Below are 17,034 nucleotides of genomic sequence, written 5' to 3' on the forward strand. Positions count from 1 at the left end.
AATATAATAATACTTGTAAAATTAGGTAGGCATATATATGTAGAGAGAATATATATATTCATATATATATATAGAGAGAAAGAGAATGTGTGTGTATGTGTGTGTGTGTGTGTGTGTGTGTACATACATACACATATATGCAGGACAGAGGGAATGCTCTGGCATATAAAGCTGTCGAGGCTGAATGAGGTATCATCTGGATATAGGTAATAGATATCTGGATGCATCATCTGGGGTAGGTAATGGAGGTGATCTATAGGCTGTCAGCCCTAGGGATGTCCTGTCCTAAAAGACAGAAGAGAGAAAAGGGAATGGCTTTTGGAGGGACGGTAGTAAAGATGGCTACCTGTGGATTTTGACTGCCCTGTATCCATCCCGCCTGTGTCAGGCCGCAGTGCCCCAGCTTTCTTCTAAACACACAACCTGCCTCACCTTGTCCCAAGTAGCTCAGTGTAAAAGGCACTTTTTTTTTTTTTTTTTTTTTTTGGCTCAGTGAGTAGCAGCATGATCCATGCCTGACCAAACAGGCTACCAGGGATTTCATGTAGAAATATTTATATAGGACTCTAAGCTATCTTGGTGTGGCATTTTGTGTAAAATTAGAAATCCAGGGCTGGGAAGGTGGCTCAGTGGTAGAGCGCCTTGCATACTCGAGGCCCTGGGTTCGATTCCTCAGCACCACATAAGCAAAAAGAAAAAAGCCGGAAGTGGCGCTGTGGCTCAAGTGGTAGAGCGCTAGCCTTGAGCTGAAGAGCTGAGGGACAGCGCCCAGGCCCAGAGTTCAGGCTCCACGACCGGACCCAAAAAAAAAAAAAAAAAAGAAAGAAAAAAAAAAGAAATCCATCAAAACATAGAGGGTTGATCTCTGGGCCTAGGTGCTGTCCCTCAGCTCTTTAGCGTCACTTCTGGTTTTCTGGTAGTTTATTGGAGGTAAGAGTCTCACGGACTTTTCCTGCCCGGGTTGGCATTGAAACTCTGTACTCAGATCTCAGCCTCCCGAGTAGCTAGGATTACAGGTGTGAGCCACCGGTACCTGGCTTGCCTTATCTTTAGATGGAAAAGCTTCCTGAGAAAACTAAAACAGAGGAGAAAAGAGACAGGAGAAACACACATACTCTCTCTCTCTCTCTCTCTCTCTCTCTCTCTCTCTCTCTCTCTCTCTCTCTCTCTCTCTCTCTCTCTCTCTCATTTTCTTGAGCCAGAGAAGGTAATGGTTTTGGATACATATAACTTAAGTTATGAGGAACTAACTCAGGCAGTTAAAATGTATAAATAGTCCTTGGAACACCACATTGAAAATGCCCGTGGCACTGTGCAAAAGATTTGGGAGCCATTCAGCCATTCTTGTTAAAAGAATAACAAGAGCCAACATTTATCACACTTTTCCTTGGTACCAGGTATTGCTCTAAGGGGCTTTGCGTGTATTTTGCCATTCTACTTTCCTGGACTATGTGGGTCAGACACTAATCTTATTTTACTTTCCAGATGAGGACACTGATGACTGGGTAGTGAGGGAGAGGTTTAGTGATGGCTCTTGTGTAACCCTCACCTTTACAATAACAATACATGAATTTGGGGCTGAGAATGTGGCCTGGTGGTAGAGTGCTCTCCCAGCCCTGGGTTTGATTCCTCAGTACCACATACACAGAAAAAGCCAGAAGTGGTTCTGTGGTTCAAGTGGTAGAGTGCTAGCCTTGAGCAAAACAAGCTCAGGGACAGTGCCCAGGCCCAAGATGGGCAAAAAATAAATAAATAAATAAAAATAAATTTAAGGGTGTTTTAAAAAATAGATCTTCGCCGGGCGCTGGTGGCTCATGCCTGTAATCCTAGCTACTCAGGAGGCTGAGATCTGAGGATCATGGTTCAAAGCCAGCCCAGGCAGGAGAGACTGTGAGACTCCTATCTCCAGTAAACCACCAGAAAACCGGAAGTGGCGCTGTAGCTCAAGTGGTAGAGCGCTCACCTTGAGCTGAAGAGCTGAGGGACAGCGCCCAGGCCCAGAGTTCATCAAGCCCCACGACTGACAAAAAAAAAACAAAAAAAAAAAAAAAACGATCTTCTTAGTGAAATAATAATAATTCCTAGAAGTTTAAAGGTGTTGTCTCTTAGCAGAAGCCCAAAGTTGAGAAGTGCTTAAATTTGAGAAATAGATGACTATTAACCAAACTAACTAAATTTTTTCTTTCAATGCAAGATTTCTCAGAGCCCTAGTCAGTAATGCTCATGGAATTCGCAGGAGGAAAGGAATACAGACTAAAATATTTCTTAAATTCACTGAAATGAGCAGTACTTCCTGAAACTAAGCTGGAGGGGAAGTACTTCAAGAAAAGCTGTCTTATGCTGGGCAGAAATTGTAAAATGTAACAAGTTCTATGCAGATAATGGCTTTGCTCCTTTAGCAGTGCAACTGCTGTGCAGTTTTAGAAAACTAGTGAAGCCAAGATGAAAATAAACATCTTTAAAAAACTTGTCCAAGAAAATCTATACTGCGGCTTCACCTGAGTTGTTGGAGTTTGTTTCCATTAAAACAGTGTTTAAGGCTCAAAAAACATGGTGCTTCTCTAACTCCAGTTTCAGAAACCTGCTATTATAAATAATTGGGGATAATTACCACAGCAGCTGAATAAACTGGAAAAGGCTGGGCAGAGAGAGGAAAGCAATAGGAGGAAATAAATGTTCAGTACTTGAGCTAGCTCATAAATCTCTCTGGAAGCAGAGTTAGCAGACCCCATCTCCTAGCTGGAACTTACATTTCCAGTAAACCCTAAACCAAATCTGGCCTGATAAGCAAAATTATGTTAAGTCAAAAGTTACTTCAAGAATTAAAAAAAAAAAAGGACCCAGAGAATTTCTGGATCTTTTGTCCCCCTAAATATTAAATCCCTTAAATCAAGTCTGACAAATATGGAAACAATGAAGGAGGGTGAAGATTTTGAGATGACGGCATAGATCAAGATGCATTGTACACATAAACTGTATGTATTTATATACTGCTTTGGTGAGTGGTAACTTTTGCATAACTACTTAGAGATATTAAAAATACTTAAAAGCCGGGCACCGGTGGCTCATGCCTGTAAGCCTAGCCACTCAGGAGGCTGAGCTCTGAGGATCGTGGTTCAAAGTGAGCCCCAGCAGAAAAGTCCGTGAGACTCTTATCTCCAATAAACCACTAGAAAACTGGAAGTGGTGCTGTGGCTCAAGTGGTAGAGTGCTCGCCTTGAGCTGAAGAGCTGAGCAACAGCATCCAGGTCCAGAGTTCAAGCCCTGCGACCGACCAAAAAAAAAAAAAAAAACCTTAAAAAAAACAAACCAATAGACACAACTTCCTTTGAAGTCAGTGTTGGTCCCCTTGGTTCTAAAGCTTCTGTGATTTTCCTCCCATCTACCTAGCAGCTCCTATCCCTACTACTGCTGGAAATAGACTGACTTTGGAAGGTTGATTTAATCTCACAGGCAGCCTTGAAGCAAACCTACTGCTGGAAAGGTTGTTACAGAGGAAAGCAAGGGTTTCAGAAATTAAGTAACTTGCTCCATCCATCTGTGGTCCCTCAGGATTATATTCATTAAAGCCTGGGTAGCCTCTGGAGAGAGGAGACACAGTGGCCTGTGGGTAGGATTCACTGGTAGGCTGAGGTTTGGAACGGGGGCGATGGTACAGTTGCCTTGACACCAAACAAGAGGTGAAAGTGGACGCTGTTCCTATCACAAAAGCAATCGGAGGTCCAGCCGCTAAGGGAGAGGAGCCCTGGGGCAAGTTCATCCCAGCACTTGTCTTTCAAAAGGGGACATTTCAGGGACTGTGAGCCTCCACAGACATTCACATTCTTCCAGCTGTGTTGATTTTTTGTTGTTGTTTATTTGCTCTGGCACTGACAGGGACTCTGGAAACTGGGGCTTATCCTTATGTTTTTAGGTATTAAAACCTGTGTATCTCGATTAGAGATAAATCAACTGGAGAGATTCAAAACCCTACCATTGCTGGATGAGACCCTAACATCTTTGCTGACTGGTGAACTCACTCAGGGAAAGTAAGAAAATGATAAAAATGGTAAAATCTCCTTCTGTGAAAGGGGGTACTCTCTGTAGAGATTTTTGATGCATACCAAAGAACAAATCTTTTTTTTTTTTTTTTTGCCAGTCCTGGGGCTTGAACTCAGGGCCTGGGCACTGTCCTTGAGCTCCTTTTGCTCAAGGATAACACTCTACCACTTGAGTCACAGAGCCACTTCCAGCTTTTTTTTTTTTTTTTTTTCATGATTAACTGGAGATAGGATTCTCATGGACTTTTCTTCTCGGGCTGGCTTCAAACTATGATCCTTAGAATCTCAGCCTGAGATTACAGGCCTGAGCCACTGGCACCTAGCTGAAGAGCAAATTCTTAGTATTAAGGATACATAGTTTCAAGGTGCCTCCTGTAGCAGCTCTTTCTATTTAAATTGATTCATGGAAAACTTTCATTGAGACCTTTCTGTGTACTTGGTATTATTAGAGGGACAGAAGAAACACAGAGTTACAAACCTGATGTCAATGGGCTCTTGTGGTAGTAGAAGAGATAACCAAAACATGCATGCAAGATAGTAAGATGCTTTCAGAATGGGGGAATGCTAGCAAAATGAAGTAATAAAAGAGAAAGACCGGGGGAGAATAAGATTTAAAAAGAAATTATTTTATTTTTGACTAGAGTTTGAACTCAGGACCTCACATTCTACCACTTTTGTTTACTCATGGCTGGCACTCTACCACTTGAGCCACACCTCCCAGTCTGGCTTTCTGCTGGTTGTTTGGAGATGGAATCTCCCAGACTTTTCTGCCCTAGGCTAGCTTTGAGTTGCTGTCCACTAAGTGTCAGCCCCTAAAGCAGTGAGGCTTATAGATGTGAGCCATTGGCACTGGCTTTTTGTTTTTAATGAGCCTGTAATATGAACATATAACAACATGCAATACGTATGTATATTTTTGCAGGGTACAGCACCATGATTTCCATACATGTTTAGAATTGTGCCATGATTAATCTTAAGCATTAGTGTTTTCATGTCCTTATTGTTTTCTTATGTTTGGAGATGAGCTCCTGTCATTTCATTCTTCTCAAATATATAATAGGTTACTGTAGGTGGTAATTGCTCTACTGTGTGTGCACACTAGAACTTATTGTCCCTCTCGAACTGTTTTGGTAGAGGTTGTGCAACACCCTCTATGCACTTCCCTTGCTTCCTTCCAGCTTTCAGTAATCACCAGATACATATGAGACAAAACATGTGCTATTTGTCTTTCAGTGCCTTGCTTATTGCACTTCATACTGCAAATGATAGGATTTCATTATTATTATTATTATTTTTGTCGGTCGTGGGGCTTGAACTCTGGGCCTGGGCGCTGTCCCTTAGCTCTTCAGCTCAAGGCGAGCGCTCTACCACTTGAGCTACAGTGCCACTTCTGGTTTTCTGGTGGTTATTGGAGATAGGAGTCTCACAGTCTTTCCTGCCTGGGCTGGCTTTGAACTGTGATCCTCAGATCTCAGCCTCCTGAGTAGCTAGGATTACAGGCGTGAGCCACCAGCGCCCGGCTAGGATTTCATTATTTTTATGGCTGTGTAATATTCCATTATGTATCTATATCATCGACCACATTTTCTTTCTCCACTCATCTGTTGATGGTCATTGAAGTTTAGTCCATCTCTTGGCTATTGTGAACAGCGCTGCAGTAAACATGGGCATGCAGCTATCTCTTTGGAATGTTAAACTCATTTCCTTTGGATATATGCCCAGAAGTGGAACAGCTGGACCATATGGTAGATCTATTTTTAGTGGTTTTTTTTTTTTCTCTCTTTTCTGTCAGTCATGGAGAGCTTGAACTCAGGGCTTGGGTACTGTCCCTGAGCTTTTTCATTCAAGGCTAGCACTCTAACACATTGAACCACAGCTCCACCTCTGGTTTTCTGGGGGTTCATTGGAGGTAAGTCTTATGGACTTTCCTGCCTGGGTTGATTTTGAGTGGCAGTTCTCAGATGTCAGCCTCCAGAGGAGCTAGAATTACAGGTGCGAGTCCCCCAATGCCCAGCATTAAGGAGGCACTCTTATCCTGCCTCCAGTTCTGATTTGTGCTGGTTATTTTAAAGATAAAGCATTGCTTTATCTCATATGTGGAATCCACATATGAGGCTTTCCAGTGGCTAGGAGAACAGGCCTGAGCCACCCAGTCTAGCTCTTCTTTGAGGTCTTGCAAACGATTTTCTGCATACGCTGGCCTTGAACAGTGATTTCCAACAATTTCCTCCTCCCCAGTAGCTAGGATTTGAGGAACCTCCATTCCATTCTTCACAATGGCTTTCCTGATGTGTATTTAATCGGGGATTATTAGCTAGGTAGCAGTATCTCAGGCCTGTGATCCTAGCTACTCAAGAGGCTGAGATCTGAGGATGGTGGTTCAAAGCCAGTCTGTAGGAAAGTCCACAAGACTCTTAGCTCCAATTATCCAGCAAAAAGCGAGAAGTAGAACTATGGATAAAATGGTAAAGCACCAATTTTGCGTGAAAAAGCTAAGGAACAGTGTTTAGACCCTAAATTCAAGCCCCCAGTACCAGCACAAAGGGAAAAACATGGGAAGAGCACTAATCCTCTGTGTATTGATGTGATGGATAAAGTGCACTATGATAGAGATTCCTTCTTTCCTCCCTAGGCAATAATCTCCTTCCAGATATTCCCAGTTCTTCACTCTAAATTAGTCTTGAATGGCATATAAAGTGCCTCCACTTCCCATGTACCCTTTTAAAAATTATCCATCTATCTATCTATCTATCTATCTATCTATCTATCTATCTATCTATCTATCTATCTATCTATATCTATCTATCTATGTCATCCATCCATCGATCCATCGATCCATCCATCCGTCTATCTATCCTAAGTAGCGGCACAGGCAAGGTTCTCGCTAATTCACACTGAAGTGTATATGTAACTATCAACGTTTCTTCGCCTACTAGCTAATCTCCGGGGCCGCCCTGGCACACAGCCACGCATTTTGTTTCTCGGAAGCCTCCCGATGATTTCTGAGGTCCTTCGCCACCCCAAGCCTATGATTTTGCGGCGATCAAATAGCCAGTTCACGGAGTGACCATCCCGCCCTCGCCATGGCCGCTTCCACCCACCCAGTCATCCACCGGGCAGCACCGCTGAGTACCTAGCACTGGATCTCCAGCACTGTACTCACGAAGACCACACTTTCCTGATTTGAATTCTGCACGTGTGTCAGGCACCAATCCGCAAATCAGATAAACGAGTAAATCATTGCAGCGTGTGCTGAGTGCTAAGGCGCAGGTTAGCACCGGGCACGCAGAGGAAGGGTGGTTTCCGGAGCCGGGGTGGAGAGGAGAAGGTGGGTGGGCATTATTCCCCGCCCCCCCCCCGCCGCCCCCCAAGCAGCTGCTGCCAGCCATCCGACTCTAAGGGCTTTGCAGCCGCCAGGCAGCTGCCGCGGCCGACCGCAGCCTTCCTTAGCGACTAAGCACACCGCCCACAGGTCTTCCTATTGGTCGTCCCGGCTTGGATGGACAGCTGTGCCGTGCAATCCGCGCTGCGCGACCTGCCCCCCGCGTTTGTTCACCGGAGGGCGCGCAGACGGTCCGGCCCTCTCCGGCTGGCCCCGCCCATCCCCGGGCGCATGCGCAGGCGGGCGCGCGCGAGCGAGCGAGCGAAGGAGCGAGCGGGCGCGGGCTGTGTGCAGGGAGCCAGCGCCGGGCGGGAGCAGCGGCGGCGGCGGCGGCGGCGGCGGCAGCGGCGGCGGGGAGGCGCCTGGGCTCGGTGGACACCGCCGTGGCCTTCACGGCTGAGCCGCTCGTGGTCCTTGCCCGCGGCGTCGGCGCGGGGCTGTTCCGGCTCGGCCCGCGGGGAGCCCCGGGAGCCGCACGGTGAGGCGCGGCCGCTCCGAGCGGACGGAGTTGGGGGAAGTTTTGAGGCGGGGACGGCGGAGGAGGGGGGCGAGCCGGGGGGCGGACGCCTCGGGCGCATTGTCCGCCCGGCTCCCGGGGCCCGCCCGGCGCGGGCTCTCCGGAGGTCCCGGGAGGTGTGTGTGAGGAGGACGACGACGACGCACGGCCGGCCGGGCCTGCCTCAGTGTCCCTCCGCGGACGGGGGGGGGGGGGGTGGCGGGGATGGGCCGCCGCGGGCCGTCGCCCGCCTCCGGGGGCTTCTCCGCGCCTTCTCCCGGGGGCCGGGGCGGGGAGGAGGCGCGCCGGGGTCCCGAGCGCTCCGCGCGTGCGCGCGCCCCGGCCCGCGCCCCCCCCCCCCGCCCCCATCGCCCCGCGCCCAGCGCCCCGGCCCCGCGCCCCGGCCCCCGCCGCGCCCTGCACCCGGAGGCTTGGCCGACTCGTTGGTGGGTGGGTTGGTGTTGGTTTGCGGGACACTTTGTTGTTGTTTGTGGCGAGCTTTGAACATAAACAACGTGACCCCCCCTCCTCCTCTTCCTCCCCCCCTCCTTGTCTCTCCCCCACCTCTCTCTCTCTCTCTCTCTCTCTCTCTCTCTCTCTCTCTCTCTCTCTCTCTCTCTCTCTCTCTCTCTCTGTGTCCATGAAGAAAAAGTTGATGCTTCTTGTGCGTGCTTAAAAGCTTCTGGTGTTGGAAGTCATGTCTGCAGCACGAGGACGGCGGAGGGGGGCGGGTGGGCGGGCTGGGGGGGGGTGTCACAGCAAAGTGTCTCCATCCCACCGTGAACTCTGGAAATCCGCCAGGAAGGCCGGGTGGAGCGTGATTTCCCCGCCGGTTCGTTGCCCCTTCCGTAACTTCTTTTGAGAGTTTGTTGCCTCGGGCAAACACAAAGTGCAAAATAGGATGCTTCTCCCCCCCTCCCTCTTTTTGAGTGTGTATGTGTGTTTGCCTACGCCCCAGCCCTATTTATAGAAGCAGCTGTACCCGCCATCATCATCATCATCATCATCATCATCATCATCATTTCTGTTTGGGATACCCAGATCAGGACAGATCAGGACAGTTCCTTGCTGTTCCGAGTTTGTAGAGGAGTTGGGATCAGTTGATATAAATTAGTGCTCCTGGTCTCTTCGTTGAGTTTTGTGTGTTTCTCATCCCACCGAGTTCGGTGCTCAAGAGCTTAATAACTGCTTAAATTTCCTCTGGGTGGAACTGACTTTTAAAAGTGTCTGCCACCATGGTGGAACAAAATGGCCAAAGCGTCATTTAACTTATTAAATTAAAGAGGAAACTTTTAACAGATACTGTGTGTGCTATTTTGATTTCTCCTGCGGAGGAGCCTTAGGGTTGTTCTACTTTCGTTGGCTTTGCTTGAAAATCAGCTTTCTTCGCCTGATTTGGCTGTGAGGGTGTAAGATTGAGTAGTCACAGTCTTTGCTCTTTTGCCTTCCTTTTCTGGTTGGGTGTTTTTGTGTGATTGTGGGAAGGAAGAGAGGTTGACAGGGGCTGAAAGGAGTTGCCTGGGAGAGCCATAATGTAAACAAACAGCAAATACTCCTTACAAAATAATGTGACAAGTACACACCAGTTGGTTTCCTTCTCTGGGCTTTTGTTTTAGGGGTTCTCACCGTTCATTTGTTTGCCTGACTAAATGAAACTGTGCTTGTAGTATAAATGCACTCTGGTAGGCTTGTTAACTCTTTAAGGGCTGTGTTTGGGGGGACCTTATTTCCTTTTGTGTACTGTTTTTGCTGGAAAAGGCTTAACACAGAGGAAAGGTGTGCAGCTTGGTTTTGAATTGCTAGCTAGGCACTCACTCTGCTGCTTGAGTTACACCTCCAGCCCTTTTTGCTCTGGTTATATTTGAGATAGGGTGTCAGTTTTTGCCCAGGTTGTTCTGGACCACAGTACAGTTCCTGCCCTAAGTAGGGTGATAGACAAGTGCCACCCTCAACTCCCCGGCCCCCATCAGCCCTCTCCACATCTTCTGTTGAGGTAACGGTCTCTATTTCTGAGCAGGCCTTAACTTCCACCCTCTTGCATATCTACTTGCCACCTAGATTGGATGACAGGCTCAAGTCCCATCAAAAGTAGCTATTTGTTGTGATATGGGGTCTTTACAAACTTTTTTTTTTTTTTTTTTTTGCTCCCCTCCTCCTGATCCTCACTCCTCCTGATCTCTTGGTCCTGGCTGATAAATGATTCTTAATGGTTACTGGCAGTGTCTATAGACAAGAGCCATTAACTCTGGGAGCTTTTACAACAAAAACACTTCATTTATACATTTAGGATGGAATTTAATCTCCTTCAGAAAGATTTGTAGACTACTCTTCCCACTCCCCTTTTTGGTAAGTTTTTTTAATTTTGGGACAAGGTTTTGCTGTGTAGCCCAGGCTGGCCTAGAGTTCAAGATCTTCCTACTTCGGCTTCTGAGGGCTTGGTTTACAGCGGTATAACTATGCCTGTTGATTTCTCTAATTCTTTTAATGTATTTGCTATTAAAAAGAATTGGAGTTTAGATTGGGCATTACAGTTTTCAAAAAGAGATTTCAATTTAGAGCCCTCCCCCTCCTTGGTGGAATTATTAAAACTGCTGGACAAACCCATTCATGGCTGTGCTCATTCTTCTGTTGTGAAAATTGGGTGGAAACACTTTGGAGCTGAGTATGAGTCCATATCATTGTTTCCTTTGGTTTTGTATCCTTGAGCACCTCACTTAACTGGACACCTTGCTTCCTAGATGGAAGAGATAGTAACATACTTGACAGTGTTCTTAGGAATGAATGAAACTGTGAGATCCAATAGTCCAGTCCCTAGCCTAACATTAAGCAGTGGCTGTCTTCTGACGGCTCTAAGGATAATTCTGATGCTTTTTTTTTTTTTTTTCAATGTGACTAAGCTGTTCTTGAAAGTGATACTTCTTGCTGGGGGCTGGTGCTTACACCTGTCATCCTAGCTACTTAGGGGGCTGAGATCTGAGGATGAGCTTCAAAACCAGCCTGGAAAGTTAGTGAGACTCTTATCTCCAATAAACCACCAGAAAACCGGAAGTGAGCTGTGACTCAAGTGGTAATGCACTAGTCTTGAGCAAAAAAAAGCTATGGGACAGTGCCTACCTAGGCCGGCAGTTCAAGCCACAGTATTGCCCCCCCCACCCCCAGAGATGCTACTGAGAATAGCACCTTAGTCTTTCTTAAAGAACTTATGTGTGCAATTTTTTTGTTGTTTAAAATGATACCATTTAAACTGAAGGATAAAAGAAACAATAAGGTTTTATCTTTTTAAATCATCTCTTTGTCTTTGGGATTTGCAGAGTTGTTTGGTAGGATAGGATTCTATATGATTATGGTTTGGGAAATAGTGAGAAATGAATGTTTTCCATTCTTAAGTTAGAGTATCAAAGTTATCTAGTTTCAGCTTTATCTTAGTGTTAGAATACACAATGCAAATTTGAGCAAATTCACTTCCAGAGAGCAAAGATTTCAATCAGTTATACCAGCTCAGCTTAGAATTCTTAAAATACTAGATAGGGTAGATAACTTTTTACCTATAAAATCTGTTTCTAGGGGCTGGGAATGTGGCTGAATAGTAGAATGCTTTGCCTAGCAAGCATGAAGCCCTGGCTTCAATTTCTTAGCACCACATAGACAGAAAAAGCTGCAAGTGGTGCTGTGGCTCAAGCGGTAGAGTGCTAGCTTTGAGCAAAAGAAGTTCAGGGACAGTGCCCAGGCCCTGAGTTCAAGCCCCAGAATTGGCAAAAAAAAAAAAAAAAAAAAAAAAAAAAAAAAAAAAAAAAAAAATCTGTTTCTATGTATTGACTATATTTACAGAATGAGGGTAAAAATATCTGCGACAGAGCCACAAACGTAGCCTTGATGCTTTCTTCTTTTAAAATTAAGTTTTAAATGCATACAGTGTTGATCTTTAGTTATGACTGATGAGATTTGGCATCTATTTTGAAATGGTGTCCTCTCCCCATCCTCCCATCCTCCACCATCTTACCCTGTAAATGGGGAGAGAGGAGGATGAAGCTTGTTTCATGCTCTTGTCTTCAGGTTTTTAGTTCACTGTTGGGTTGATTGGGACTAAAAAGTAGACCAAATCTATGTTTGTCAGCCATGCTGGGAGGATGGACCCTGCCAACCAGTACTGAAAGATTGTCTGAATATTTGTGTTGGGCAATAGGGTACTTGTAAGTAGCCTTTACCCCTTCAGAGCTGCCTTCAGTATCTGGAGAAGGTGGGTATTGGGATGTGTGTAAGAGAGATGTGGATGTTGGGGTGGGAGAGAAGGAAAAGTTGTGAGTTGTTTAATTTTTATAGCACTCTGTGGCTTTTTAAATGGAAATAAATGCTTTTGTGTTTTTACCTTCTGATAGATCGTAAGCTTAAATTGTCTGTAGGATTACCCTTTGCCACCCAAGATGATGAGTTTATTCTAACTAAATGGTTAGGAATCAGTTAAATAGGGCACAGGACAATTAATTGGCTTGCTTTAACTAAACTTAGGGAAAAGCCCCTGGGAGTTAACTGACTCTCACTGAAGCCCAGATAGTTTTGTGATGGTGATCTCGTCTCTGAAAAGCACATGGGACCACAGGATCTGACGTCATGTCCATTGATCGGTTGTGCGATCTTGAGCAGGCTATTTTTGTCTGTCCCAGAGAGTTAGTACCCTTGCTTTTAAAATAAAAAGATTAATTTATCCTTATCCTACCTCCTGCATACTGCATATACTGAGAAACATGAGATAAAGCCCTTTACTAAGACTGCGTGGTGCTGTAGTTTTACGATTGGCTGCTGGCTTAGCTAAAACTCAAATCCTAGTCAAAAAGAGGAAAACACCCAAATAACTTGATGTGTTTTCTTTTATAGGAGGTGATGAAAATGATATACCATTTTTATTGTCATACCTCTCACTTGGGAAATGGATATTTTTGGCTCTTATCACATTAACTTTTTACAATATGTTTGTCATGGGATGTCTTTTAAGCTGAATAAATCCTGCCTCACAATATTGTGGACTCATAGGAACTTACTGGAGGTCAGTGTTTGCAGTCAGGTGAAACACAACAAACAAGGAACAAAGAGTGGCAGAGTATTTCTGAAGACTACTCAGGAGGCCAGTGAAGATCATCAGCCTTAACTATCATTTTTATATCTAAAGAAAGTTGTTTCACTCAAGTCAGGGAAATGTTCCTGGTTGTCAGACATACTTTGTCATACCTACATTTTGTTCTTCATTATTATTATTTTTTTTAAAACCACTCCTGGGGCTTGCACTGAGGGCCTGGGCACTGTCCCTGAGCTTCTTTTGCTCTGGACTAGCACTCTACCACTTGAGCCACAGCACCACTTCCAGTTTTTTCTATGTATGTGGTTTTGAGGAATTGAACCCAGGGCTTCATGCATGCTAGGCTACATACCCAGCCCTCGTCTTCCATTCTTAAACCTCTTAGGAAGAAGTTATCAATCTATTTTAGGGTGAGGAAATAGCCCCAAAGTGACCTGGCAGTGCCAGATACTGAAATGGGCCATTGTGGCTATGGCTCCACAGGCCATGCTTTACACAGCATCAATCTCTCACATGGATTTTTTTTTTTTTTTTTTTGGCTGGTTCTGGGGAATTGAACTCTGGGTCTGGGTGCTGGCCCTGAGCTTCTTTTGCACAATGCGAGTGCTCTACCACTTGAGCCATAGCACCACTTCCAGCTTTTTCTGAGTAGTTTATTGGAGATTAGAGTCTCGCAGACTTTCCTGCCCAGGCTGGCTTTGAACTGTGATCCTCAGATCTCAGCTTCCTGAATAACTAGGATTACAGGCGTGAGCCACTGGCACCTAGCTCAGCTTTCTCTTGTCTCCCAACTATCTTTATAGTAGATTGTAAAAAAGTTTTCAACCAGGATAAAATCAAGTTGTACTTGTAGTACTGTTATATCTCCTTGGTCTGTGTTGTCATCCTTTTTTTTTGTTCTTTTTTCTTTTTGCCGGTCGTGGGGACTGAACTCTCGGACTGGGCGCTGTCCCTCAGCTCTTCAGCTCAAGGCTAGTGCTCTACCCCTTGAGCCACAGCATCACTTCCAGCCTTTTCTGCATATGTGGTACTGAGAAATCGAACCCAGAGCCTCCTGCCATGCAAGGCAAGCACTCTACCACTGAGTCACCGTCCTAGGCCCTTATTCTTTATTTTCTAATGCGTGTCATTCACAGACCCTAAAATCTACTCATGTTGGGATTTTGATGAATGTGGAAGTTTATATAACCACACTCAGAATTCTTCTGAGCCCTTTGAAGTTAACCCATTCTCCAACTCATGACCCTGGTAATTACTGAACTTTTCTAATTTTTTTTTTTTTTGCCTTTTTATGTAAGTTATGTAGAACATACCTATTTAAAAAATTGACCGTGATCAATAATGTTGTCTTTGTGTGTGATTATTTGCTGTTCTTGGAGATGTGACTTGAAAATTGTCCATTTTTAGACAGTTGTTCTTTTTTACAGATTTGAGATTTTGTATAATTCATGATTTCTAAAAAAAAAAAAAACAACTCAGTGATTTGGGTGGTGTTAGTAAATTTCTCCACTTTCCTTGTGTTGCCAGTTGAGTTCTGCCTGTCCAAAGTGGTTACATGGAAATAATTCTTGTTATCTTTGACAAGCTCTGAAAAAAAATTTTTTTCCTTTTGGAGTGTCTGGGCTCAGAATACCAAAGGACTGTGGATAAGATCTTGAGATTGTGGAGCTGTTAAGTAAAAAATTGTGACAGTAGAAATTGAGACATAGACTTCTAAGAGTTGTTTTGGGGCCTTGGCATCCAGCAAACGTACTTTGTCCATTTGAGGATTACAAGCATGGATGGGTCAGTGGTTGGCTATTGTTCTTGGTCAGGGCTGTTCTATGCTTAGAACATAGAATAATGTGTTTCTAGTATGGACAGATCATTTGAGAATATTTCCCAAAGGATGTTTTCTAAAAAGTAAACTCACTAAAAGAATAATGAAACCTTTACTGTGTATCTATTGTATATTTGCTTTATTTTGATTCCTTAAAATAACCCTGTAAGGTAGATATTATTTTCTTCAGTATAAAAAGAACAAACTAGAGATTTAGTTTGCTTCTCTCAGCTCAATAAATGACAACTTTCATCTAGGACTTTGTGACTGCAAACATACTCTAGTTTTATTGTAAATGCCATAAATCACATTTTTTTTCCACTGTGATATAATTATATCTGAAGTAGCCAGCTGACAATTCTAGCTTGTCCTTGTTGTAAATAGAAAATCACTGTGGTCTGTTTTTAGAGGTTTTTCCTAGAATTCTTAAAACCACGCTAGGCTGCCATGCCTGTGCCTTGAAAGTAGCCTAAACTTGCCAGTGGGCAGGGGGCTTTGTGGATGGAAATTAATAATTAACATTTACACGCTTGTTCACATCTTCAAAGTGTTTTACAAACAGTTCATGTTGAACCTATATTAGAAGTTGAAAAACCAGTTTTTTAAGGCTCTTTTTAGCAGCTCTGAAGTGTTAGGGAGGAGTAAGTGGGAAAAGTGCTTGTGCTAGACAGCTTGTCTAGTCCCTTCCGACTTACTACTAGTCCACTTTAGTTCACATCAGGCAGATGTTTTTTTGTTTTTTAACTCAATCTATCTTTCCTTCCCTCCCTCCTTCCCTTCCCCTCTCCCTCCTTCTCTCTCTCTCTCTCTCTCTGTTTGCATTTTCTGCAAGGCAGTGGAATTATGTAGAGACTCTTTTTCTCTCTTTCTCTCCTTTTTTCTCCCTCCCTCCTTCTTTTCCTTTGTATTACTTTCTGTCTGTTGCAAGGGAGTAGAATTATGGGGGCTGAGAAAAGAACAAGGTGGAACCGTTGGGGGGCGGGGGGAACCCTGGATGATTCAAAGTCTTGTTAATGCAGTTTTGTTTTCTGTAGTCCTTGGAATGTGAATTGTCCTAATTCATTCCTGTGAGCCGTGAAGGGCAGTATAGACTGGTGCAAGTGAATAGAGCGATTATACATGCTAATTTCATGGCCAAAGTCCTTTCTTTTTCACTCCAGGTATAGGATATATAATTGTAACTGGATACTCTGCTAGTTACCTGACCACCAAGTGTCCCCTGATTGATTTCTTCTCTTTTCTCACCCCCCACCCCCAAGATGGCTTTTTCTTGGCTGCATTGTATAGTTCGAAGGAGCCATGGACCAACCCACTTCTGCTGTGTTCTTCTCACACAGTGAGTTGTGCGACCTTGAACAGGCCAGTGCTTCTCTTCTGCCCTTGTATTCTTTTGTTCTGTGAGATGGTATTTGTCAGTGACTCACATTTCATTCCTCTTGGATTGACGGCCAGAGTAGGATATGAAACCTAAGTTCTTGAAGGAGAAATAAGAATGGGGCAGGATGTTTGTACGTCACTGAAGAGTCTTCAAAGCTTCAGTGACTTCCTTCCTACTCTGCCCAGAAGAGCTAATTAATTTCTATTATTATTACACTTTAAACTTCTTTTTCTTATTCAGGTTAGTAAATAGGATCATTAGATACATATTGTGTCAGGGTGAGTTCTTAAAAAAGGACATCCTTTTCATCATTGTTTTTAGGGACCTGTTTTTGAGTTTTCGTCTACATAATCATGCCAGGGAAAGGGTGATGGCAGACTTTCAGAGAACTTGGCATGTATAATTACATTTTTTAATGAATATTTGCTTATATATTTATTTTTGTCAGTTGTGGTGCTTGAACTCTGGGCCTAGGCTCTGTCCCTTAGCTCTTCAGCTCAAGGCTAGCGCTCTACCACTTGAGCCACAGCGTCACTTCTGGTTTTCTCTGAGTGGTTTATTGGAGATAGGAGTCTCACGGTCTCTCCTGCCCAGGCTGGCACTTCTGGTTTTCTCTGAGTGGTTTATTGGAGATAGGAGTCTCACGGTCTCTCCTGCCCAGGCTGGCTTTGAACCGCGATCCTCAGATCTCAGCCTCCTGAGTAGCTAGGATTACAGGCATGAACTACCAGACTATTTGAACTATATGAACTACCCAGACTATTTGCTTTTTTTAAGGGGAAACATAAGAATGGCCTGGAAAAAATGGCTTAAATTAAACACACCCCCCCCTCATTTTCCCCACTTTT

At 44.4% G+C, this 17,034-nt stretch overlaps 1 protein-coding gene across 10 annotated transcripts in view; it reads left to right on the forward strand.

The window, feature by feature from the left end:
* The first annotated feature begins 7,708 nt into the window (after positions 1-7,708).
* The window catches only part of Akap13 (A-kinase anchoring protein 13), a 174,876-nt gene continuing 165,550 nt past the window's right edge, over positions 7,709-17,034 (forward strand). For all 10 annotated transcript variants that reach the window (XM_070043194.1, XM_070043196.1, XM_070043199.1 and 7 more), the window contains exon 1: positions 7,709-7,900. The gene's annotated coding sequence lies outside the window, so the exon portion shown is untranslated. The remainder of the gene's footprint in view (positions 7,901-17,034) is intronic.

Source organism: Dipodomys merriami, unplaced genomic scaffold (genome assembly GCF_024711535.1).
Source record: "Dipodomys merriami isolate MVZ:Mamm:240054 unplaced genomic scaffold, mDipMer1.0.p SCAF_33, whole genome shotgun sequence".
In the NCBI taxonomy this organism is placed as follows: domain Eukaryota; kingdom Metazoa; phylum Chordata; class Mammalia; order Rodentia; family Heteromyidae; genus Dipodomys; species Dipodomys merriami.